The following is a 25,698-nucleotide window of genomic DNA, read 5'->3' on the forward strand; positions in this document are numbered from 1 at the left end:
ATCAAACATCACCCGTAAGTCACACTGACATGACATTCTTCCTAATATGATGCAGCAGGAAATGCACACCATCAACTATACGCTGCTTCCACCAGAATGTTCTAACCTGTGTATGAGTTATTTACCACTGTGTAACAACTTCCCCAAAACTTAGTATCTTGGAAGGACAATAAAAAAGCATTAGCTCTAACAGATTCTGTGCATAAGGAATTCAGACAGACTTTAGCTGGCACAGCCTGTCTGCCTCTATGTCCAAGACCTCAGCTGGAAGAATGGAAAGAGAGGAGATGAAATCATCTAAAGGCCCATTCACTCACATTCTGGGAATTGAGACTTTAGCTGGAACTGTATAACATCTTCCACAGTCTGGGCTGACTTCCAAATGTAAGCAACCCAAGAAAGGGTGTCTTAAGTCACAGAACATAACTTCTAACTTGCTTCACGGGTCACCTGTCCTAAGTCCTCACCCACATCCAAAGGGAGCACAAAGATTTTACCTTGCAGGTGAAGAAATGTCAGTTACATTTCTAAGCAAGATTGTGGGATGAATACAATACACAGATGCAGCTATCTCTGGAAGAAATTATCTGCCACAACCTGAATCTAATCATAAAGAAACAAGACAAATCTGTAATGGGGAACATTCAACAAAGCAATGGCTTGAACACTACAAAATATCAATTTCATCATAGACCAAAAAAAGGTAGAGTGTTCTAAGGGCTGGCACTGTGGCACAGCAGGTTAATGCCCTGGCCTGAAGTGCCAGCATCCCATATGGGCACCAGTTCTAGTCCCGGCTGCTCCTCTTCCAATCCAGCTCTCTGCTGTGACCTGGGAAAGCAGTAGAAGATGGCCCAACTCCTCGGGCCCTTGCATCCGCGTGGGAGACCCAGAAGAAGTTCTGGCTCCTGGCTTCGGATTGGCACAGCTCTGGTCATGGCAGCCATTTGGGGAGTGAACTATGGGATGGAAGACCTCTCTCTCTCTCTCTCTGCCTCTCCTCTCTCTGTGTAACTCTTTAAAGTAAAATAAATAGATCTTTGAAAAAAAGAGTGCTCTAAATCAGTGCAAGAGACCTCTCTGTGATAATGGAAATAGTATATACTTGCACCATCCAATAAAGTTGCCATTATGTACTTATGGCCAGTGAGCAACTGACATGTGGCTAGTGGGACTACCAACTGATTTTTTAATTGTAATAAATGCTCATCAATTCTAATTTAAGTGGTTGCATGTTCTAATGTCTACCAACCCACACAGGACAGATATAAATTGAGGAGATCTGTCCTAAAGAAACAGGTCAATCAGATAACCAAACATAATGTATCGGACTTGATTAGACTCTAGCTCAAACAGAACGCTATGAAGGGCAATGTTCATATGATGACAAACTTGAAAACAATCCACATAGTGGATGAAGATATTGCATCAGTGTTAAGACTTTTGAGTATGAGATGCTATAGTAGTTACTTAGGAGAATGACCTTGTTCTAAGGAGATATATAATCAAACAGCAAAGGGTCTTGATGGCTTCAGCTGACTACCAAGTAGGGGGAAAAACAAGCATAAAGGGAGATTTGAAAAAGTTCATGTGGAAATTAAACAATAAATTTATTTTGGTGCAAAAAAAAATTTGAAATCACTTATTTATGTATGCGTACATCTACACATGGGGCCCTGAGGTGGAGAGCAAATTCAAATGTAGTGAGTCACTAAAATTTGGTGATTTGAATGAAACATATTGTGTTCATTATATAGACAACTTTTTCATAATTTAAATTATTTAAATAAACATATGAAGGGGAATCAAACTGTCTTTTCTAATACATAGCATACTTCATCTATAAGCTGTATTATCAAAATTAGGTTATGCCATACTATTTTATTACTTACATTGAACATCCCCCATATTTTCTTTTGGTTTCATAATAACCAAAAGTATGATGAGACACCAAAAATATCCCAAGAAACATATTTTGATTAAGTAATTAATTTAAAAAGGAACACCTTGGGGCTGGCACTGTGGCATAGCAGGTAAAGCCATTAACTGCCCTGCTGGCATCCTAATGGGCAACGGTTCGAGACACGGCTGCTCCACTTCCAATCCAGCTCTCTGCTATGGCCTGGGAAAGCAGTAGAAGATGGCCTAAGTCCTTGGGCCCCTGCACCCACGTGGAAGACCCAGAAGAAGCTCCTGGCTTCAGATCGGTCCAGCTCCGGCTGTTGTGACCATCTGGGGAGTAAACCAACAGATGGAAGTTCTCTCTCTCCCTCCCTCCCTCCCTCTCTCCCTCTCTCTCTCTCTCTCTGTAACTCTGCCTTCCAGATAAATAAATCTTAAAAAAAAAGGAACATCTATTAATTCACCCAGGATGTAGAGGATTTCTTGCCAAATAAAGTTATATCATGTTTTGAATGTAGCAATGAGATATTTTTCTATAATTTTGATCTAATTCAATATAAAATTGATTTCATGCAATAAAGAAGTATTAAAATGACTATCTATTGAATTCAATCTTTATCCATCGAGAAAGATAATAGCACCAACAAATTAAACATTCATATACAAAAATGTTCTGAATGTTTTATAAATTTCAGGAGGGAAAATGGAATTCCAACTGTGATTGCTTCATTAAATTTTGGTTAGATATTTGTAATATAGATTTGTGTTATATTTTTCAGTAGAATATAGGAATTGTATTTGTTTGGTTTTCTCCTAATAGGTCATACTCTACCTAGATAGAAGGGAAAATAGATATGTATGCTTACAATTAATAGAAATATCTAACGGCTAAAAAAATGAAACTTTCAAGTTGACTAAGCAAAAAACAAAACAAAAAGGCAAGGCAAGGAAATGAATTGTGGAATAAGATTTTTTTTTTTTTTTGACAGGCAGAGTTAGGGAGAGAGAGACAGAGAGAAAGGTCTTCCTTTTCTGTTGGCTCACCCCCCAAATGGCCACTACGGCCAGTGCTGAGCCGATCCGAAGCCAGGAGCCAGGTGCTTCTCCTGGTCTCCCATGCGGGTGCAGAGCCCAAGCACTTCAGCCATCCTCCACTGCCTTCCTGGGCCACAGCAGAGAGCTGGACTGGAAGAGGAGCAACCAGGACAGAACTCAGAGCCCCAACCAGGACTAGAACCCAGGGTGCCAGCGCCACAGGCGGAGGATAAGCCTAGTGAGCCATGGCACCGGCCGTGGAATACGATATTTAACTACCATAAAAGATTGTACACCTGGATAAACTCCAAACTAAATGAAGAGACCATGTGAGATGCAGAAACAGCCTGACTGTGGCCTTAGTCTCCCAATAACGGGTTAAGCAGCAGGGGCAGAGTTGACATGCAAGGCGACTTACCATCCTGCACCACAGTTACTGTGCTGGTTTCACAACAAGGGGCCTCTGTTAATTAAAGGAAAAGACTCAGAAATTCTCAACTTTAAACAGTATTCACAAAGGGAATTATGCTCTCCTCAAACGAGATGATAAATTTGGAAAAAGATATAAACTCACAAGGCTAAATACATGTGCACATGCTACATGCACTCTTCTCTCTCTGCATCCCATTTCAGTCTGTTCTGAAAAATGCAGCTCTTATATGCCACAAACCAGTGTCCTAGTTCAGATGTCAAAGTCATGAATTCCAGAATTTCACATGTAGAATATATTTATCCCAGGCCTCTACTCAATTATATCCCCATGATTTTTATGAATATGTACAAAAATTAATTATCTTCCAAGTAGATCTCTTGCTATTGTGAACACCATGACTTTTCTATTCAGAGTGATGCCCAGCACCATATTTGTACAAAGCTCAAATATAAATAATACTATATCAGAAAAGTCAGAAGCTACAGGATGAGAGGTAAAAAGGAAATCTGGTCAAGTCTACAAGTTCCCAGACAAAAGTGAATTAAGAAATATCCCAGGATCAGGAGAAAGGCAAAAATACCAGGAAAGTGCTATTAAAACCAAAAATAAATTTTATGTACATTATAAAACCAAGAGGTCTCAGGAGAGCCTTTTTCTCTGTAAGTCTATGACTATATATCTTAAGGATCATATGTTCTGGGCTTGGTGAAACTTCAGCTAGATAAAGTAATATCTGAACTTCAGAGACAAGAAATTACAGTTTACTAACTTAACACTTCTCCATCAATACCCAAGTCTAAATATAGCAATTCTGAGAAGCTAGATCCTAGGGAGAAGAGCTGGAACCTAGGAAAAAAGCTCAGGTTAGAAAATCTGACTAAAACCCTAAACTCTTAACCTCCTATCTTGGGGTAAGAAGATAAAACCTTATACTTTCTATGGCAGGAGTCAGGCACTTTTTACAAGCAACTCAATTAAAAGAAAAACAATATCTAAAACCATGGCATGTAAGCATCTTCAATATCAAATACAGTATTGCTTTCCAGAAACAGTAGACTATTAATCATTCACAACATATTATTTTACACTGAAAGTCAAAAACATGCTTTCTATAAACTGAGGTTAAGCCATATTTAATGATATCTATCAGGTTATAATTAAACTTGGCAGCCACTCAAGTTAAGGGGTTCACAGCCAACAGAATTCCCAAAGAAATCAGCTAAAAAGAGGCAGAGCCAAGTTGAAGCATTAGCTTTTTCAATTTGCAAAGCAAACCTCATGTTGGCCAGACTTTCCATACCAAAAAAAAAAAAAAAAAAATGACCTGGAAAGAGTACACAAATGAAATAAAACAAGCAGCAGGTGTGCCTAGCTGGAGTTCTGAGTTCTCTGCTTTCTATCCAGCATCTTGCTAATGCATACCATGGGAGGCAGCAGATGATGACTCAAGTGCCTGGGTCCCTGACACCCATGTGGGAGATCTGGATGGAATTATGGGCTCCTGGCTTCAGCCTGGCCCAGATCTGGCCATTGCAGATGCTTGGAAAGTAAATCAACAGATGGAGGATCTCTACACCTCTCTCTCTTTCTCATTCTCACTCTCCTCCTCCCTCCCTCTATTCCTCCCTCCCAAATAAATTTTTAAGAACTTCTAATGAAATAAAACAAGCCTTTCTACAATGATTATTGTACAGTACTGTTTCTTTACTTTATATGTAATCATAATATAATAAACTGAAGACTACAAGTAAGTCTCATATATAAATACTTCTAAGGAACACAGGTGTACATTTCCATGCCTGCACTTATCCCCATGTCAAGTGCTGTTCAAACAGATTTTAGAGCAGTCAGATGTTAAAAAGAGTTTGAGAAGCAAGCCCTTGCTGAGAGATTAACAAAAGAAAGAAACTTCAGTCCCCAAAACAAGAGAAAGATTAGGAAACTGTACCCTTTGCTAGCTTTCAGTAAGGGAAAAAATAATAGATTTTTTAAAAATTATTAGAACAAAAGTATAAGATACTTAGATGATTGGGGATGAGGGTAGGGGAATAACACAAAGCTACACAACACAAAGTAAGTTGTGTGCAAAATTAGTATTACAAAAGTGATTTTGGAAAAGTCTACAGGGAATTACAGGAAATAGAAAAGCAATGTATAAAGTAACAGTATTTAGGTTTTAGATACACATATACACTTGGAGAAAATTCTTAATGAATGCTCTTGAATTTGAAAACAATACTCTTCAGTTATTTCCATGTCAAAAAATAAGTGAAAGGAAAATACTAATATATTGATGACCATGAAACCCTTGTACTAATTAAACTTAAATAAACAAAATTAATTTCCAGTTAGGCTTACCTAGACTCTGTGGATTCAACCATACAACTAAGGTGAACCTCTGAAACAGGCCAAAGTTATCCAGTCATTTCTATCAGAAGGGATTAGTCTTAATTTTTATAATGATCCATAACATTTGCTCCAACTTTAAATATCAGGTATTACATTTTAAGAGTCTCAGACTTATACTCTTCAAATATTCTTTTTTTAACTTTTATTTAATGAATATAAATTTCCAAAGTACAGAATATTGATTACAATGGCTTCCCCCCATAACGTCCCCTCCAACCCGCAACCCTCCCCTTATCCACTCCCTCTCCCCTTCCATTCACATCAAGATTCATTTTCGATTCTCTTTATATACGGAAGATCAGTTTAGCATACATTAAGTAAAGATTTCAAAAGTTTGCTCCCACACAGAAACATAAAGTGAAAAATACTGTTTGAGTACTAGTTATAGCATTAAATCTCAATGTACAGCACACTAAGGACAAAGATCCTACATGAGGAATAAGTGCACAGTGACTCCTGTTGTTGACTTAACAAATTGACACTCTTGTTTATGGCATCAGTAATCACCCTAGGCTCTTGTCATGAGCTGCCAAGGCTATGGAAGCCCTCTGAGTTCACTGACTCTGATCATTTTTAGACAAGGCCATGGTCAAAGTGGAAGTTCTCTCCTCTCTTCAGAGAAAGGTACCTCCTTCTTTGATGACCCATTCTTTCCACTGGGATCTCACTCGTGGAGATCTTTCATTTAGTTTTTTTTTTTTTTTTCCCCCAGAGTGTCTTGGCTTTCCATGCCTGAAATACTCTCATGGGCATTTCAGCCAGATCCTCATGTCTTAAGGGCTGATTCTGAGGCCAGACTGCTGTTAGGACATTTGCCATTCTATGGGTCTGCTGTGTATCTCACTTCCCATGTTGGACCATTCTCTCCCTTTTTGATTCTATCAGCTAGTATTTGCAGACACTGTTCTTGTTTATGTGATCCCTTTGGTTCTTAGTCCTATCATTACGATCAATTGTGAACAGAAATTGATCACTGGGACTAGTGAGATGGCATTGGTACATGCCACCTCGATGGGATTGAATTCGAATCCCCTGGTATGTTTCTAACTCTACTGTTTGAGGTAAGTCAGCTTGAGCATGTCCCGAATTGCACATCTCTTCCCTCTCTTATTCCTACTCTTATATTTAGCAGCGATCACTTTTCAGTTAAGTTTCAGCACTTAAAATAATTGTGTATTGATTACAGTATTCAACCAAAAGTATTAAGTAGAACAAACAAACAAAAAAAATACTAAGAGGGATAACATATTAACCTGCTCATCAACAGTCAGGGTGAGGGCGGATCAAGTCACCGTTTCTCATAGTGTTCATTTCACTTTAACAGGTTTCCTTTTTACAATTCAGTCAGGGAGCAATCTCTGGCATTGTAATACAATTATTGATGACATAGAATATGGTGGTTGTGGTAGAGATGATGGAGATGTTGATGGAGAAAAATAATTACAGCAGCTAACATTTTGGGTAGACTTGGCAAATAACAGTGAACAGCAAGAGATTCCATCATAATCTAATATTCCATGCAAACACACACACACACACACACACACACCAATTTCTTTGTGTGGTTAAGGAGAACCTAAAGATTATTATTTAAAATATACCTCCATGCTAACAAGAAGTTTGTGAAATAGAAGAATAAAACTTAAATAGAACCATGGAGTTCAACCCCTACCTTTTTCATAAATTAATTTTATAGGAACATACTAGATCTACTGAGGTCTGGTTACTACTGTTCACAAATGACATTTGACAAAAAAATTTAAAAAAAAAACTGTTTCAGCTATAAAATTTGTTTTGAACCTTTCTGTTCTAAAGCCTTAACAGGCTACACACAGAAAAAAAAAAAGATACTGATGGCAAATAGTGCTACAAAAATAATCCTAGGGGACATTCAGTTAAGACTCCTGGTTAAGTATATTTTGGTGAACCTGGGTTTCAGTTGCAGCTCCAGCCCTGGTTTCAGCTTCCTGCTAATGCAGACTGAGAGGCAGCAGTGATGGCTCCAGTAGTTGAGTGCCTGCAGCCTCCAAGGAGAGAGACAGACTTTCTTAGCTCTCAGTTTCCTTCTAGTCCAAACCAGCTGCTGCACACAGTTGGGGAGTGAACCAGCAGATAGGATCAATGGATCGACGGATCTCCCTCCCTCTCCCTCTTCCTCCCCCTCCTCTCCCTCTCCCTCTCTCTCTCTCTGCCTCTCAAATAAATAATTTTTAAAAGTATTTCAAAAAAAAAAAAAAAAACCACAAAAGCCTCTGCTAGCAATACTCTACCAAATGAAAGAAAAATTCACATAAAAACTCATTTGTCAGTTTCAGGCTATTTGGAAACCTGTTTTCCCAAGAGGATTTCCTAAAGTTAACATACTGCAAGTGGAAAAAAATACTCTTTCCCCAGAGAATAAAAGGTAGGTATTTTTTGGTTGCTACATACATTACAAATAAAATTTTCCACTCAACTTAGAGCTATGTAAAGAAACTGTAAATGTTACCATAGAAATTAGACTCATGCTACCCTTTCATTGCAGTTGAGAACTGACTTGAGTAAAAAATCATGGTCTAGGCCAGCGCCACGGCTCACTAGGCTAATCCTCCGCCTAGCGGCGCCGGCACACCGGGTTCTAGTCCCGGTCGGGGCGCCGGATTCTGTCCCGGTTGCCCCTCTTCCAGGCCAGCTCTCTGCTGTAGCCAGGGAGTGCAGTGGAGGATGGCCCAGGTGCTTGGGCCCTGCACCCCATGGGAGACCAGGAAAAGCACCTGGCTCCTGCCTCCTGCCATCGGATCAGCGCGGTGCGCCGGCCGCAGCGCACTGGCCGCGGCGGCCATTGGAGGGTGAACCAAAGGCAAAGGAAGACCTTTCTCTCTGTCTCTCTCTCTCTCTCTCTCTCTCGCTGTCCACTCTGCCTGTCAAAAAAAAAAAATTAAAAAAAAAAATCATGGTCTAACAGACTGTTACAGTTGGAAAGGAACTTGGAGATACTCAGTGGATGGATAGAAGGAAGTAAGGAAGGAGGAAAGCAGGAAAGGAGGGAGAGAGGAAGGGGAAGGGGGGAGAGGGATTGATAGGTGAAACTGTTCTGGATTATACAATTAACTACTGAATAATCCTGGGGAAGGGGGAAAGTGGATTGGGATTTAAGAATTTTAAGAAGAAATGTGATAAAAATAAGTTTCTTAACAAATTACACAAAGGTAACTGAGTAATATTTACCAAATATTAATTAACAGGAATACCACATTAAAAGTTGGATTTCTGATAATTTAAATTTCAGAATTACCAGAAGCAAGTTTTTTAAAGGAGGGGGAAGCAAAGACCTTTTTCAATGTTAACCTCAAATAAATATGATCTCCTTGCACAGGGTAGGTTAACACTGGTTAACATTAAACAATATTGACACTTGTCTCGTCAAGTCATCTTGTAATGATATCAAGGAAAATATGAGCCAATAATGAGCAAAAACAAAAGGATGGATCTGGCATTCTCTGCCAAGTTCTCTGTATTTACATGGCATGTAATCCCATAGAAAAAGAAAAAAGAAAAGTGAAAAGGACCAAAAATCGTTTCTTAGAAAGGCTATTTTCATCAAACCATACCTTCAATATTTTACAGATGATATTAAAATCACATGAACATTTAAAAACTAAAACATACTAGCTATAACTATAGTAATTCCTAATTGCAATGGCCAACAGTTCTTTTAGAAGGTACTTAAATCATTTGCAAAAAAATAGCTCTCTGCTTTCCCCCATGCTCTCAAGGCAAAACTAATCACTGTTATTCATTAAAATCTCAATTTATATTCTATTAACCAAGATGGAAAGAGAAAAAAAAAGAGGAGTTTCTGCTTCTATAAAATAATGTTGGCAACATAAAAGGACATGTGTTCAACAAAATGCACAAGAGATATGACACACAAATGTTATGTCATTTTTTTCATTGTTAATTGCGAATGTTATCAACTCATTAAATTAAATGCCATATTTGGTATTCATGTATAAGCAGAACAAGAGATAAATAAATGAAAACTGTACTTCCTTGGACATATTTAACAGAATCAGTCAGAATATTAAGTAAATAAAGCAAAGTAAAATATGGATATTAATCAACTTTCAAAAGGTTACACAAATATGATACTATTTTTTGCAAATCCTAGAACATTCTCAAAGAAATATCTTAAATATCATTTAAGATATTAAACGATCCATTAATTAAAATAAATTCTGTAAAATTATTCCACACGTCATGAGAATATCCAATATTATACTAAATCCTTCACCAACAGTAACCAGATATCTCTAAACAATAACCATATTTTCAATCTTTTATCTAACACTAGCATCTACAAGAATCTGATTATAGAGCAACATAAATGAAACGCAGTACAAAAATTTCTTGAGCTTTCTGACAAAGCCATGTTTTATTATTTTTCAAATGGATTCTTCTGCACTTATTTTATTCTTAGCAGCTGAATAATCCAACAAATACACACAGTGCCATCATCATTTGAATATTTTAGTTAGGTTTTATTAATTAAAAATACCTGGATTAAGAATTACCTAATAAATAATATTCAAGCAAGCGATAATGAATACAGTTCAGTTTACCCAAGGAAATCACACAAAATGAATTATAAAGAGCCAGGAAAGGAAGAGCTAGCATTACCCCCACTATGGGAAATAGTTGTAATTACAACCAAGCCCAGTAAGTACAATGTGCTAAAGCACAGCATTTCAGGCCCCTTTCACGAGGGTTTGGCTAATGAAAGCATCAGAACAATCTCTTCCTTTTAGTCATAAATTGACTTTTTACACCAACCTTGACATTTGTGACCAGAAACAAATGAACAGAAAAGGCAAGTGTGAGTTTGAAATACTCCCATCTCTCTTGGCTTTGTAAGTTAAGAGTTGGAGTAATACTGTCACACATCTCATGATGGAAGATGTAAAGCAAAAGTTCACTTATTTTCTCATTTAACAAACATGCATTAACCATCTATCACACACAGAAAAAACACTCTAGGCCTTACATACCAGTGAAAAGTAAAAATCAGATATGCAGGCCACTGGGGAGACACTTGATACCCAACAGCAGGTAAGACATATCTACATACATACATACATACACACACACACACACAGAGAGAGAGAGAGAGAGAGAGAGAGAGAGAGAAGGAAATAAGTGCCTGAGAGATCTCCTGCGATGAGGAGGTTTAAGAAGTTAAAGATTATTCTATAATGAAAGACAAACTGGACCTTAGATGACAGACTAGGTTTGTACATGAAAATCAAGATACTCCACGTACAGACAAGGAAGACACTACATGCAGAGAAACTGGAAAGACCTAAGTACTCAGGGAGCAGTGTATAGTACTTCACATGGCTAAATCAGACAAATTAAAATGAAAAGAAAGCACCAGGTTGGGGAAGACCTAAAAGGAATCTTCTTCAGTCAGGAGGTTTCCAAGTAATGAACTGATATCATCTGAACTTGGCTTTGGCAAGACTAGTCTGAAAGTAGCAATTAAATGAATTGAAGTACAATGAAGGCAGATAACAGAGACATTCGGGAAGCAACGATTTAAGAAAATGGTCATGTGTCTCTAAAATGATGAAAAATGGAGCCACAAGGACAAAGACAAAGGTTACCTAAAGTAACCTTTGTGAAAACCTGTGAAAGCAGCAGGATCTGGCAACCAATTGGAAATGGCAGGTAAAGAAGAAAGGGTCGAAGATACGTTCTTCTGATGAGCTACAAATTCTCCTTAGAATTGAACTCTTTCTGAGGCCAACTCATTATAAAGTATTATTTGTGGCAGTATTGAGAGCTAATTTGAGAATGCAAAATAAAGGGCAAAGAAAAAAAAAACTATGATTTAATCATGAACTCAAGTCATTCCACATTTCCTTCACACATTTTCTTCCCTTTTAATTTTTTAGCTTTGGAAATGAATTGGAGAAAACACACTTGGAAGTCATCCAAGTGGCAAAGGAAACACAAAACTCAAGTGTCATCTGATCATAACTTTCCTTTTGAACTCCAGACAGTAAGCCACTGAATGGAAGAGTAAGCTTGGCCCAAACACAAAGTGCAAACTACAGAAGAAAAGCAGGGGAAAGGCAAATGGAACAACATAGCAGACACACTGCATTTATCTCACAGTTGTATCTCTGCTTTCTCTAAGAAAGGACGGGAAAATGTCAGATAGCGGACAAATGGATTCTGCTCGGTTTTTCTATCCTATTTTATTGACACATACAGTAGGGATGGGAATCTCAGCAGGACCAAAATTCATGGTAAGCATTCATTCAACGGATATATATCAAAACAAAACTCAAGTAAACATGGTGTGCTCCTCACTCTGCTAAGGTCCAAGAGAAGCAAAAGATTACCCAGCCATTCTTTCTTGTAAATGTCCATAGACTGGTTGGAAAGAAAATAGTACATAAAACCATACAATGCAACGTAGTTAACTGCTTTGAAGTAAATATGAAATACCAAATGGGCACTTTCCCAGAAAGGGATCAGGAAGGTGAACCTAAAATACTGCGTAGATGCCATGTGAACAAGATGATAAGGTTGAAAAAGAGGAAACTCCAGGCAGAGAGGAACAGCACATGCAAAGTCATGGATGATTGAAGCTTCATGTGTTCAGGGAACTGCAATAATTATGGTGTTTGTGGACCCTGTGAGTGAAAGAATGAGGCTGGAAAGGAAAGCACAGGCTATGTTCCACGAGGCCTTCATCGTGTGCCACTGCACAGAGGAATGAGCATGGAGTTGAGGGGCGGGAACATAGTGAAGAATTTTAAGCAAGATTAGCAGTGAGATAAGCAAGAAAGGAGAGCCCAGATATTTAAAATACTGATGAACAGGGTGTGGAGACTGCTCATTTAATGATGGAGCAACATGGTGGATAAGAGAGAGAAAAAAAAAAGTCCAGGAAAAAATCAAATTCCTGAGATTGTCTTCTGGTTAACAGAGGCTTCATTTAGAGGGACAGGAAAAGAAGCCAGGGGAGTGGAGTTTGGAAAAAAAATAAATTTATTTGGGGAAACGTGATGTCTAAGGGACCTATTTGGCATCCAGGCACAGTCATAACTAAAGGGTTAGAGCCCAGGAGAAAGGTACCAGCTGAAGATAAGGAATTGAGAGTCAGTTGCCTTGACTGAAACTATGTGAGTAACTAAGGTCACCTTCAAAGAGAATGAAACAGAGAATGTCACATGAAAGGATACGGTGGCTGAGAAAAGAATTCTGAAAAATTCAGAAACTTCTCATCTCATGCATGTTGAGATAATGCACAAAACAACGAACCGAGGCAAAGGGGAAAAAAAAGGCATTGGCTCCAAGGCTACCAACAGATGGCGCTAGAATTTGCAAAGTTTCACTTCTGAACAACTCTTAGGGATCTATTCTATCCCAAGGAAAAGTTTCCAAGTGTAGACAAAAAACAAAAGAGAGGTAGATGTGCATCAAGAAACAATAACACCATGGGAGCCACACAAATCTATAAAATCCTGGAAATTCTAGCTGATTAAAATTCAGTTGTGAACAAAACACAATTCACATCTTCAAAGGCTTCAGGTAAGTGCTTCAGTAAAATTAAAGTAAAACCTGAACATCATCCCTTTGGTTTGGTTCAGAGATGTGAGCTCTGGCCCCAGGATACAGAGGGTTGACAACCATAGAAGTGAGGAAGAACAAACAATAGCTAAGAACTTCTCTTCAAGAATCTTAGCTGGGAAGAAGTCAGAAATAAGGCAGCAGCAAGAGGACACTTAAAGAGAATGTTCCAGATATGTAGAGTATCACACTAGGAGACAGGTGAGCCCCAAATGCCTACAATATAAACACTTGGGCATAGACATGTAAATACAAGGGAACTTCAAAAAGTTCATGGAAAATATCATTATGAAAAAACTATGCAGGGAATCCACCAAATTAAAATTTTTAATTCCATTTTTCCAGGAATTTCTGGAAATATCTTTGTATAAAAGAGAAAGCATTTAAAACCAACACCATAATACATTTCACAATAGACAGAGGCCTAAATTTTTTAATGACAATCCAATGTTATTAATTTTAATTATTAATGATTCTTACTACACTCTGGTTTAAGTCAAGGTGAAAATTAGAAGGCAATCAAGCCACAGAACCCCAAGCATTCTCAGAAAAAGCAGTAAAATGGATGAACACACCCTGATACAAACTGGTATTAAAGATATGCATGGGACCATTTGTTTGTTAAAGAGACACGAAATATTTTAGGACTGCATTTGCCAGCCCTCTTAAGTTTTGCTGGAGATAGGATCAGGGTGGAAAAAGAGAGAAACAGTGTGGCAAAAGGAAGTAAATATTCCAAATACAAGTTCTTATTAGAAAAAATAATGTGATTCCACTAAGCCTTGCTTAAATAGGCTGCATCTGTTTTATAATTCCAGTAAACAACCTTGTATATTATTTTGATATAACATATTATACAAACCATAAGCATATCATGGGAAGACAGCTCCTACTTACGTCTAGCCAGTGTAAACAGGCAAGGTGGCAATTAGAAGTCAATGTCTGGCCAAACAAAAATACTTCATATAGTACCTACAATTCTCTTTCTTTTGCAATAGCAATTTATGGCACAAGCTGTGACTTTGATAGACATAATCAAATTTATGTATTAACAAATATCTGTTAAGTGACAGAAAACCAGCATTATTTATGTAGTTGAGCAACTGTCACCAGAAATGTACAAACTGACTGACTGCAGAATAAAAGCATGGAAATGATTCCATGAACTCTTACCAATATATTCACTCTTTTTCTTAAAAAGAAAAAATTTTCAAAAATAACTTTAGGAAGTCAGTGATTTAAAAAAAAATCTTCTGATTCACAAATAAGGTATACTAACTAAAATGAAGAAGCAATGAACTAAAGTTTTCTCTTAGAACAGAAGTGCTTGTATGGTATGGACTTGGCTAACCTGCAGAGATGGATTTATGGCTCCTTCTGCCCACTCCGCCCCTCACCAGGACACAAGCCTAGTGTTACTTAAGCCAACTACCCACAGTTATAACTCTCTAGTTAGGTAGACAGAGCTTGGAAAATTAGGTCACAAGGTTGCCACGGGGACTCCAACCATCTGTCTGGCAAGCGTGGGTGACTTCCTCCTCCCTGCAGTCCTGTTGTGCAGTATCCAACAGTCAAGATAAGAGAAAGGTTAGCAGCATTTTCTGTAGCAGCGACAAAAATTTTGATCCAAATCACTAAGATTGTGGGGAAACTCAGGCACTTTTCTCCTTCCACAGCCAACAAGGTAATCAGTGATTTCATAAATATTTACCTTGGACTTTCCATTGTACACAGAAGTCTTTTTGCTTTTTTTGTCAAAGTTCAGAGTCATTCGTGGTCCAAGGCACACAGGCTGATGTAGGATTTAAAAGCAATTCTTGTGATTCTGCTACTAAACAATGAAGCTTTCTGCGACACAAATAAAGAAGTTTTCTGAAATAGATAGTTATGAATCTTTCATTCATAGGAGCTAACTAGAAACACATGAGCCAAACCCATTGTGAGGATCATTTCAATGGTGTGTAATCTGAGAGGTGTGCTGGCTCTGCGTAAGGGGGAGGAGTATACATTCTCCTTTCTTGCAAGGGAAATGCAAAAGCGATTTTGCAACTGTGCAACTCATTTGGTAGTCTTCAAAATCCAAGATAATATTTTCCCCATCTCCAGAGTTTGACACTTTACAACCAGCCTGAAGTCTTTAGTGTGACTTCATTTTATGAATAATGGCTTCTTCATTCCTAAAAGTTTCCAGGAACAAAAAAAGAAACACTGAATAGTATATATGAAAAACACAAGCCATACTTGTATGATCTGATATGAAACTGACTTTAATAGCTGAAAGTCTTTCAAAGGAAGTATTTGTATACTGTAATTTTTCCCAGAGCTCACAAATAACAAATGTTCCTTTGTGCAGCTATTGTAAAATCATATATAATTTGGAAATAGACTTGTTTTATAAATCCATAGCATCAATGAATGTAGGACATCTTCATATTTTAATGAAAAAAATGAATTTTTTGAATATTTGAATGGGAAAATGTATTGAAATTAAGGAGAAAGAGAAGTCAAAGAGTTATCCTTTAATTTCCACATTTTTTTTTACCATTTACCTGGTCCAAAGACAATGCTTCTTTTTAGTGTTTGTACTGCCTTCAACAGAGGCTTTCTAAGACTGGGCACTAGTCCATCTTGTTCATCACAATATCCTCATTATAGACACTTATTTAATTTTAAATATTTCTTTATTGACAGATAAATTCTACTGAAAAAATTTATTTTCTTTCAAATATAGTTTGTTATGTCTATAACTGTGAGATCATATAACGCGACTGGGCTGCTTTCAGCCAATGGGCCTGCCAAAGACTTACTCCAATCCCTAATTCTGTATAATTTTCTCATCTGTGCACATCACGCAAAGGATGACTGAAGAGGCTGAAGTGAATCCAAGAGGACCTGGGGCCTCTACAACAAAACTCATCTCATCAACACAAAGAACAATTCTATATGTATTTTATTATATTCAATACACTATTGTGTATGCATTTTTCTTCTATGATTTTCCTTTTAAAGATTTTTTTTGCCTTGGTATTATACATTCTATTTTTTTTAAGATTTATTTTATTTATCTGAAATACAGAGTTATAGAGTGTGGGGAGCAACTGGGAGCAACTTGGACTAGACTAAGTTACTGGAATTAAGACTTATTCTATGCATCTGCTCTCCCACAATATGGCGCTGGGAGAGGAGGAAACAGCTTCTACACAGCTGCCTCTCACCAACTTGACAAGCTGCAGGAGCTGCTCCTGATTGGAGGAGAGCAGCGTACTCGGCGTGTGGGTAGCAGAGTTGGGATTGGTGGAAGAGGACTATAAAGGAGGAGAGAGACAACATGCACCAGGAACATCTATCTGAAGGAACACCTGTGCAGCCCCCGAGAGAGCCGGCTGGCAGTTTGCCGCTCCCCCACGGAAGTGGGGAAAGTGGCAGGGGGAACCGCCCTTCCACGGAGGTGGAAGGGATGGTAGCCAACCCGGGAAGAACCAGCAGCAAACCCGGGGAGGGCTGAGCAGACAAAAGAACAGCGCAGGGTCCTGTGTCGTTCCTCCACGAAGACGGGGAGCGACAATAGAGAGAGGTAGAGACAGAGTAAGAGGTCTTCCAACCACTGGTTCACTCCCCAAATGGCCGCAATGGCCAGAGCTGAGCTTATCTGAAGCCAGGAGCTTCTTCCAGGTCTCCCACGTGGGTGCAGGGGCCCAAGGACTTGGGCCATCCTCCACTGCTTTCCCAGGCACATTAGCAGAGAGCAATGTCGAAGTGGAGCAGCTGGGAATTGAACTGGCACCCATATGGAATGCAGGCACCAAAGGCCAGGGTTTTAACTTGTTAAGCCACAGTGCTGGCCCTGATATTATCCATTCTAGTAATCATTATGGTTGACAGCAGTAACAAAACTTTGCAAGAGTAATTAGAGAGAGAAGAAGAAGAAGATAAAATGATCACAACAAAAGTTTTTTTTTTTTTTTAAACTTTTATTTAATGCATATAAATTTCCAAAGTACAACTTATGGATTACAATGGCTTCCCCCCCATACCGTCCCTCCCACCCACAACCCTCCCCTTTCCCACTCCCTCTCCCCTTCCATTCACATCAAGATTCATTTTTGATTATCTTAATATACAGAAGATCAGCTTAGTATACATCAAGTATGGATTTCAACAGTTTGCTCCCACACAGAAACATAAAGTGAAAAATAATAGATGATTTTTTTTAAATGATGATGAAATCAGAGCAGACCTATTGTCATGTTTAATCCCAGTGAGAGTCAAGTTGGGAATTGATAATTTCTTTTTTTTTTTTTTTTTTTTTTTTTTTTTTTTTTTTTTTACAGAGGATCAGTTTAGTATGCATTAAGTAAGGATTTCAACAGTTTGCACCCCCATAGAAACACAAAGTGAAATATATTGTTTGAGTACTCGTTATAGCATTAAATCTCAATGTACAGCACATTAAGGACAGAGATCCTACATGAGGAGTAAGTGCACAGTGACTCCTGTTGTTGACTTTACCAATTGACACTCCTGTCTATGGCATCAGTAATCTCCCTATGCTCCAGTCATGAGTTTCCAAGGCTATGGAAGCCCTCTGAGTTCTCCGACTCTTATCTTGTTTAGACAAGGTCATAGTCAAAGTGGAGGTTCTCTCCTCCCTTCAGAGAAAGGTACCTCCTTCTTTGAAGACCTGTTCTTTCCACTGGGATCTCACTCGCAGAGATCTTTTGCCAGAGTGTCTTGGCTTTCCATGCCTGAAGGTGGCATGTACCAATGCCATCTCACTGTTCCAGGTGATCAGTTTCTGTTCACAGTTGGTCATGGTGGAGGGACTGGGAGTCAAAGGGAGCACATAGACAAGTCTAGTACCTGCTAACGCTAACCGATGGAGTAAATAAAGGGGAGAGTGATCCAACATGGGAAGTGAGATACTGAGCAGACTCATAGAATGGCAGATGTCCTAAATAAACAACAAAAGTTTTTAAAAGTTCTCTCAGGGGAAAAAAAAATACATTGCTGGTTGAACTAGTTTCTCTGGCAATAAACGTTTAAACATATTCTCAAGTAAGTCTTTGGAAAATTCTCCAGACTCCTAGGGCAGGTACTGTGGTGCGTGGGTAAGCCATGGATTTGGATGCCATCCTCTTATGAGTACCTGGTTTGGAGCCCCTACTCTGCTTCTGATCCAGCTTCTTGCAAATGCTCACCCCGGGAAGTAACAGATGATGGCTCAAGTTCTTGGGCTCCTGCCACCAGGTAGGAGACCTAGATAGAGTTCCTGCTCCTGGCTTTGGCATGCCCCAGCTCTGGCTTTTCTATTTGGGAAGTCAACCAGCAGACAGAAGATGGTATCTATCTCTCTCTCCTTCTCTCTCTCTTTAAAGTAAATGAAAACAAACAACATTTTCAAAAACCAACCAACTTCCTGAATTCCTCTGCAAGACAGAAAAACCTGATAGGCTTAGATGAGTTACCTAATCTAAAATGCCAACCACTATATTCAATCTATTGCCCCAGGAGCTAACACAGAGCAAGACTAGCCTCTATGAATTAGTAGGTAATGGTTACACCCAATGTCCAAAATCCAATTAGGGTCCATATTAGTCTAATAAAGCCAATGTTAGCTACAAATGTTTGGCTATTAAGTCTTGCAAGAAAAGGAATTTCCATGTTTGGAACTCAAAGTCTTTTCTGTTCATTTAATGAATAAATATTTAATACATATTTGTGTGAAATAATACATTGTTTCTAACAGAATATAATCAAAGATCCCTAGGTGTAGTAGAAATGGCTTATAGGAGTGCCAGCACTGTGGTGTAGCAGGTAAAGCCGCAGCCTGCACTACCAACATCCCATATGGGCACCGGTTTGAGTCCCAGCTGCTCCACTTCTGATCCAGCTCTCAGCTTAAGGCCTGGGAAAGCAGTGGTAGATGGCACAAGTCTTTGGGCCACTGCACCCATGTGGGAGACCCAGAAGAAGCTCCTGGCTCCTGGTGTCATATCGGCCCAGCTCTGGCTGTTGTGGCCATTTGGGGAGTGAACCAGCATGGTAAAGACCAATCTCTCTCTCTCTCTCTGCCTCTGCCTCTCTGTAACTCTTTCAAATAAAAAAAAAAAAATCTTAAAAAAAAAAAAAGGAAGAAAGAAATGGCTTATGGGTTCTATTTTAACACTTTACCCATTAGAAATTTATCCAATATTTTGCATCTCCATATAACAATAGCTTAATCACATAAATGGGCAGGCGCCACAGCTCACTAGGCTAATCCTCCGCCTGTAGTGCCGGCACCCTGCATTCTAGTCCGGGTCAGGGCACCAGATTCTGTCCCAGTTGCTCCTCTACTGGTCCAGCTCCCTGCTGTGGCCCGGGAAGGCAGTGGAGGATGGCCCAAGCACTTGGGCCCTACACCCGCATGGGAGACCAGGAAGAAGCACCTGGCTCTTGGCTTTGCATCGGCACAGCGCGCCAGCCATAGCGGCCATTTCGGGGGTGAACCAACAGAAGGAAGACCTTTCTCTCTGTCTCTCTCTCTGTCTAACTCTGCCTGTCAAAAATAAATTAATAAATAAATAAAAATAAATAATCATATAAATGCCTTGGAAACCCATAAATGTAATACAAAATGTCACCAGCAGTCACTGGATTAAATTACCCCATTTTTTCAGATCTATCCTGCAGTCCAGTGAGAACTCTCAAAATTATGCTTTATCTATTGCATTAACTGCTTGCTACAGACAAAAAGAAATAACTACAGGAAGCAGATATAAGTGAAGGAGGGAGGAGTAAAAGGAGAAACTACTATTCCTGTTTGAAAACCCTTTATGAAGTCAAGGAGTACCATATATAAAATTATTTTATATAACGTGCAACTTCACTTCAGGTATATTTTAATTAAAATTCTAAAATCTCTTAGGATAAGGAACTCCTACAAAAAAAAATGTCCAAAAGGAACAGGCATTTAAGCTAGTGGTTGAGATGGCTACATCCCTAATCAGAACACCTAGGTTTTATTCCCGACTCTGAGTCCTGATTCTAGCTTCCTGCTAATGAAAACCCTAGAAAGCAGCTGTGATTGCTCAAGTTCCTGCATCCACATGGGAGACCTTGACTGAATTCCCAGGACCCAGTTGTAGCCCAGTCCTAATCATAACAGGCATCTGATGAGTGAACCCATAGATGGGTCTGTCTCTCTCTCTCTCTCCTTCCCTCCCTTCCCTTCCTCCCTCCCCCCGCTCTGTGTGTGTCTACTTGTCCAACAATATGTTTCTTTAAGTGTAAAAAAGAAATCAGTACCATATATTCAAATATATGAACATAACCATGGTGTTCACAATTAATATAAAAACTGAATGGTGTTAAGATGCACTCCAAAGCTAAGCACTATTAGCATACTTACTCTGGATAAGATTTCCTTCTCTTCCTAACAAATTGTACTATTTCTTTTTTTTTTTTTTAAGATTTATTTATTTGAAAGTCAGAGGAGTTACACAGAGAGAGAAGGAGAGGCAAAGAGAGAGAGAAAGAGGTCTTCCATCTGCTGGTTCACTCCCCAATTGGCTGCAATGGCCGGAGCTGCGCCGATCCGAAGCCAGGAGCCAGGAGCTACTTCCAGATCTCCCACGGGGGTGCAGGGGCCCAAGGGCTTGGGCCATATTCCACTGCTTTCCCAGGCCATAGCAGAGAGCTGGATCAAAAGTGGAGCAGCCGGGTCTCGAACCGGTGCCCCTATGGAATGTTGGCGCTTTAGGCCAGGGCTGCGCCACCACCCCGGCCGCCTGTACTATTTCCAAAATAACTCACGACCTCTGATAAGATGAAGGTACTGGGAGCTTCAATAACTGCTCTGTTTCAAACCTCTAGTTGCCTAAGTTTCACCACTATGAGTGTTTCTTCTTACCCAAACTTCTCCCTCCACTACTGAGCTCTCACCAGGCTGTGAGAAAAATCTAGAACTGTGACTGGAAAGATTGCAAAGTTATGAAAATATGTATTTCAATCAAATTCATTTGGAAAAAGGCTTCCAGACACTAGGGCTGAAGACAGGGGCAAGGCGGCAGGAGGGCCATGCTTTGGAGTCTCGGGGACACCCCACGTGATCACTTATCTGCTTCCTAATTTTAACAGGGCTGTTTTCTTCATGAGACCATGAAAAGTAGCAAGTCCTACGACAGAGTGTGAAATATCTAAAATGTGGCCAAATGCATGAATCAGCTGTAGCAACCAATGCTGAAAATTTTTGTTTCAACAGTTTGGGTTAAAAAAAAAAAAAGATATGAAAATCTAAGACAACATACGCTTGGAACAATTTGGTGATTCCATAAGGACAGCAAACATACTAATATATAAAAAAATAATTTGATTCTTCCTTCATGTAATGAAGTTATGATTTTTCTATTATTCTTGATCAAGCAGTCTCCAAAAAGTTCATGGAAAATGTGTATTATTTTAAAAATAGGCATTGGTTTCAAAAATATTCTGCTTCAAAGTAATCTTACCTTTTATTTCCATTTTTCACAAACTTTTTCAGGTTCTCTTGTACACTGTTGTTCAGGCTTGGCTATTGTGGATTATTCACATAAAATTAAAAGTGGTGATACTTTAAGCAAATCTATAAATTAATGCATATTAAAGTCTTTACAGAGCTATTTTCCCTAATGATTAAAAACTCTAACACATATTCTTTGGTCACACATGTTAATCACACACCTTTATGAATTTCATGTGACTAATTCTACAAGAATTGGCCCAAGGACAAGATTTTTATCACAGAAGGAATTCCATTGCTTCTAAATTATTCAGAATCTAAGAAGGCCCTCACAAAGAGCTAAATAAAAAATACCAACAAAATTTAGCTCTCTTTTGACTAAAATGATCTTGGTACACAAAAAATTTGACACTGTAGTTGTAGTACATAATACTGAAAAAAGCCCATATACTAGAAGTTACCTGATCATGTAGATAACACATGAAAACGAGAAAAGACAACTCAATATAAAGATAGGGATTCTAAATTAACATTCCTAGATTAAAGAGTCACATACTAAAACTCCCAGCTACATATAGTTTATCATAAAAGAGTTAACATTGTGCAAATCTACTGGGAAGAGAAATTGGATACAAAACACACCTATAAACAGAAATATCCTGAACATGCTTCTGTGGGAAGAGGAGGGGAAAAAATCTATCTCAATTCAGTAATGTTCTATTTTCTTCCATATGTGGAAGGAACAATGAAATGCAGAGTTTGTCTGACTAAAAACAAGTCATTAACTTGCCAGCTTACCCACAAGTTGAATTTCATGAAATACAGGTCCATCAAAAAGAAAGCAAAGCAAGCTTTTAGATTATGACAACCTACCGTGGTGAAGCAGTATCTTCACTCTGGGTCACCACTAGCATAGCTTTCTCTGAATTTTAAAAGTCAGGTACTTAAAACTATCTTTTTATAAATTCAAATCTAAAATTACCATTAAACTCAAATGTCAAAATTATTGTTGAAAATTAGGTAAATTATATTCAATGTATTTTCAAAAGGAATGTTTACTGCTTTCTGGCCACCTTTTTCAACATTTTATTCTCTAAAGAAAAATATTAAAAATAACTAAAATATTAAAATACACCAAAATACCAGAATGTACAGGAAAAAATACAGTGTTTAATTATCACAAATTTCAGACTGGAAATATATTATTGTATCAGATCAACAAATATCTCAACAACACAGATGATATTTCTAGAACAGGGAATAGCTTAGGTAATATTCTAATGGTACTAAAACAAGATTTTCTAAACAAAATGAAATTCAACATCCTTCAATAACAGACTTTAAAAATGTTTATCCCTCCCTTTAACTACAAACTTCCCTTCCTTCTACTGGACTTCATTTTTCTTTTTCTATTTCTCTTGCTCTTTGTCTTTCTCTCCTTAGAGTAAAAACACAATTTTCAACTGCAGAACTCCAACCTCTCATCAAGCACACAATTCATTTCACACATTATTTTAGCACATTCCTAAGTATTGCTTCAAGGTCTGTTCAGAAAGTATTCATGGCTTAGAATTCTAGACTGGTGGGGCTGGTACTGTGGTATAGAGGGTTAAGCCTCTGCCTGTAGTGCCAGCATCAAATACGGATGCCAGTTTGAGTCCTGGCTGCTCCACTTCTGATCCAGCTCCCTGCTAATGTGCCTGGGAAAGCAGCAGCAGATGGGAAACCCAGAAGAAGCTCCTGGCTCCTGGTTTCGGCCTGGCCCAGCCCCGGCCATTGCAGCCATTCGAGAAATGTACCACCAGAAAGAAGTTCACTCGCTCGCTCTCTCTCTCCCTCTCTCTCTATCTCTGCCTTTCAATTAAATACATAAATCTTTAAAAAATAAATTAATAAAAGAATTCTAGACTGGCTCAAAGAGGACTAGCTTTTGCCTTCATAGGATATCACACCTTGAAATCACTATGCTAACAAACCTAAGAGTGAGAATGGTTTCAGACAGTCCCTCTGACATCATTCAAAAACATGCAAGTCCTCTTTAATATTTCCTATATAATCACTTGAGAATCACAGAACTCAAAAGGAGCACTACTATACACAGGGCTATATTTTGACAGCCACATGATTAGAGGGGAAGAATCATGCAATTCTTAAACAGGTTTGGTACCTTTATTCTCTCCTACTGCAACATAATGAGTAGTGTGTTGTAAGGTTACTTACAAAAATAAAAAAATAACTGGTTATTCATTTCTAACAATCCCATCAGCTCTAAATGTAGGAATATGCAGAATGTCTACTCCCATCATGCCAACACATTCTGCACATGCCACACAAATTCGTCTTTCTGCTTGGTACGCCCTAGTGTTGCACCTTAGACTCGTTCCAAGCCTCAAAAATTCATCCTGTAAAACTCAAATGTCATCTTCGCCAGGGAAGAAAATTCTCTCACTCCCTTGGCCAAAGTAAGTCTCTCCTTTCTACATGCACTGGAACATAAATTTATATACTATTTTTTTTTAATTTAACTTCCCCCCACAACAACTGTGTCAAGTAGGTTACTATTGTTATTCCCACTTCTTAGATAAGAAAACTAAATAGATACGGTCTCCCTGACTCCAAAGTCCATTGTTCACTTTTTAATGTGGACTTCCTGTAGCTCCACACTCTGCTGAAGAGCTTGTCTGGCTGCCTCCCATCTCTGAGTCTCCGGATGACAGAAGGCAGAGATCCTGTCTTAATTCATCTTTGTATTTTCTGTGGCTGGCACAGAAAAGATATGCAACAAATGCTTAATAAATGATGGATGAATAAACAAATGAAATGGAATAATGCTCAACTTCATTTTGGAGAAACACTCGTTCCCCTTCTAAATATTTAGTCTGTAAAAAGTATGATAATAAGTGCTAATTTCATTTCACAAGCACTTTGCAAGTGTATATCCCATGTGATATGCTGTGCTTGAGCACCACAGGAGATTCAAAGATAACTGAATTCCTTGCCCTTGAGAAACTTAAAATTCACTGGGAGAAAGGGATAAACAACAAGCTGGTTGCTACCATGACTTGTTTTATTTTTCCTTAATCCCCCACCATTTCCTCTTTTGAAGAGAACCTCACTCTTTGTAAACATGTTCCAACACCACACACCTCTGGTCAGTGGGATGTAGCTCAAACAGTGAACAGAAGAAAAGAAAGCAAATTTTACATACACAATCTTTTGAGTCATTCACTGTTAACTCAATAATCATTTAAGTGAAAGAATTTTAAAATCTAGGACATCCTGGATCCTGGCCTTGTACTTTTTCTTTCGTGAGAGACAGCACAGCTAAGTGGAAAGGGCAGGGTTATTGAACTCAAAAAGATCAAGGTTCCCATTCCAGCTCTGTTTCTTCCCATGGGAATCATGTGCAAGTTTATTTTTCTGAGCCTACTCCCTCTATACTATGGAGGGAATGAGACAGTAAAGAGTAAGAGCTCTTGATTAAAAAAGAGTTAAAGGAGATAATGTATGCAACACCTGCCACACCAAAGGAACTATTATGTCAGCCCCCCCTCCCCCAGGAGCCTACTTGAAAGCTGTTTGCTTTAACTTAAATGAATCAATATAAATACCTTCACCCCAGTGTCAATAACACAAAATGTTTGCCAAAAGACAGGTACTTGAAAAAAAGCCACTGGTGCAGGAGGAGTGCCAGGAGGTTAAGATTCAAGACCAATGCAAGTGCTGTTGTTAAGTTACAGTTAAGTCTTAGTTGAATTTCTAACCAGTGCAGGCATCATCTGTTCTTCCTAGCATACACCCTGCAAATTCCCTATTCCAG

The 25,698-nt window shown here is 38.6% G+C and overlaps 1 protein-coding gene across 7 annotated transcripts in view; it reads right to left on the minus strand.

The window, feature by feature from the left end:
• The window catches only part of EPS8 (EGFR pathway substrate 8, signaling adaptor), a 188,473-nt gene that overhangs the window by 155,814 nt on the left and 6,961 nt on the right, over nucleotides 1-25,698 (minus strand). For 2 of the 7 annotated variants that reach the window (XM_089303878.1, XM_089303881.1), the window contains exon 2: nucleotides 15,111-15,247. The exons of 4 other annotated variants lie outside the window; for them this stretch is intronic. The gene's annotated coding sequence lies outside the window, so the exon portion shown is untranslated. Of the gene's footprint in view, nucleotides 1-15,110; nucleotides 15,248-25,698 lie in introns of those variants that run through there. One more of the 7 variants, XM_089303879.1, reaches the window with a different exon arrangement.

Source organism: Oryctolagus cuniculus, chromosome 9, assembly GCF_051225735.1.
Source record: "Oryctolagus cuniculus isolate XC-2025 breed Fujian yellow rabbit chromosome 9, ASM5122573v1, whole genome shotgun sequence".
In the NCBI taxonomy this organism is placed as follows: Eukaryota; Metazoa; Chordata; class Mammalia; order Lagomorpha; family Leporidae; genus Oryctolagus; species Oryctolagus cuniculus.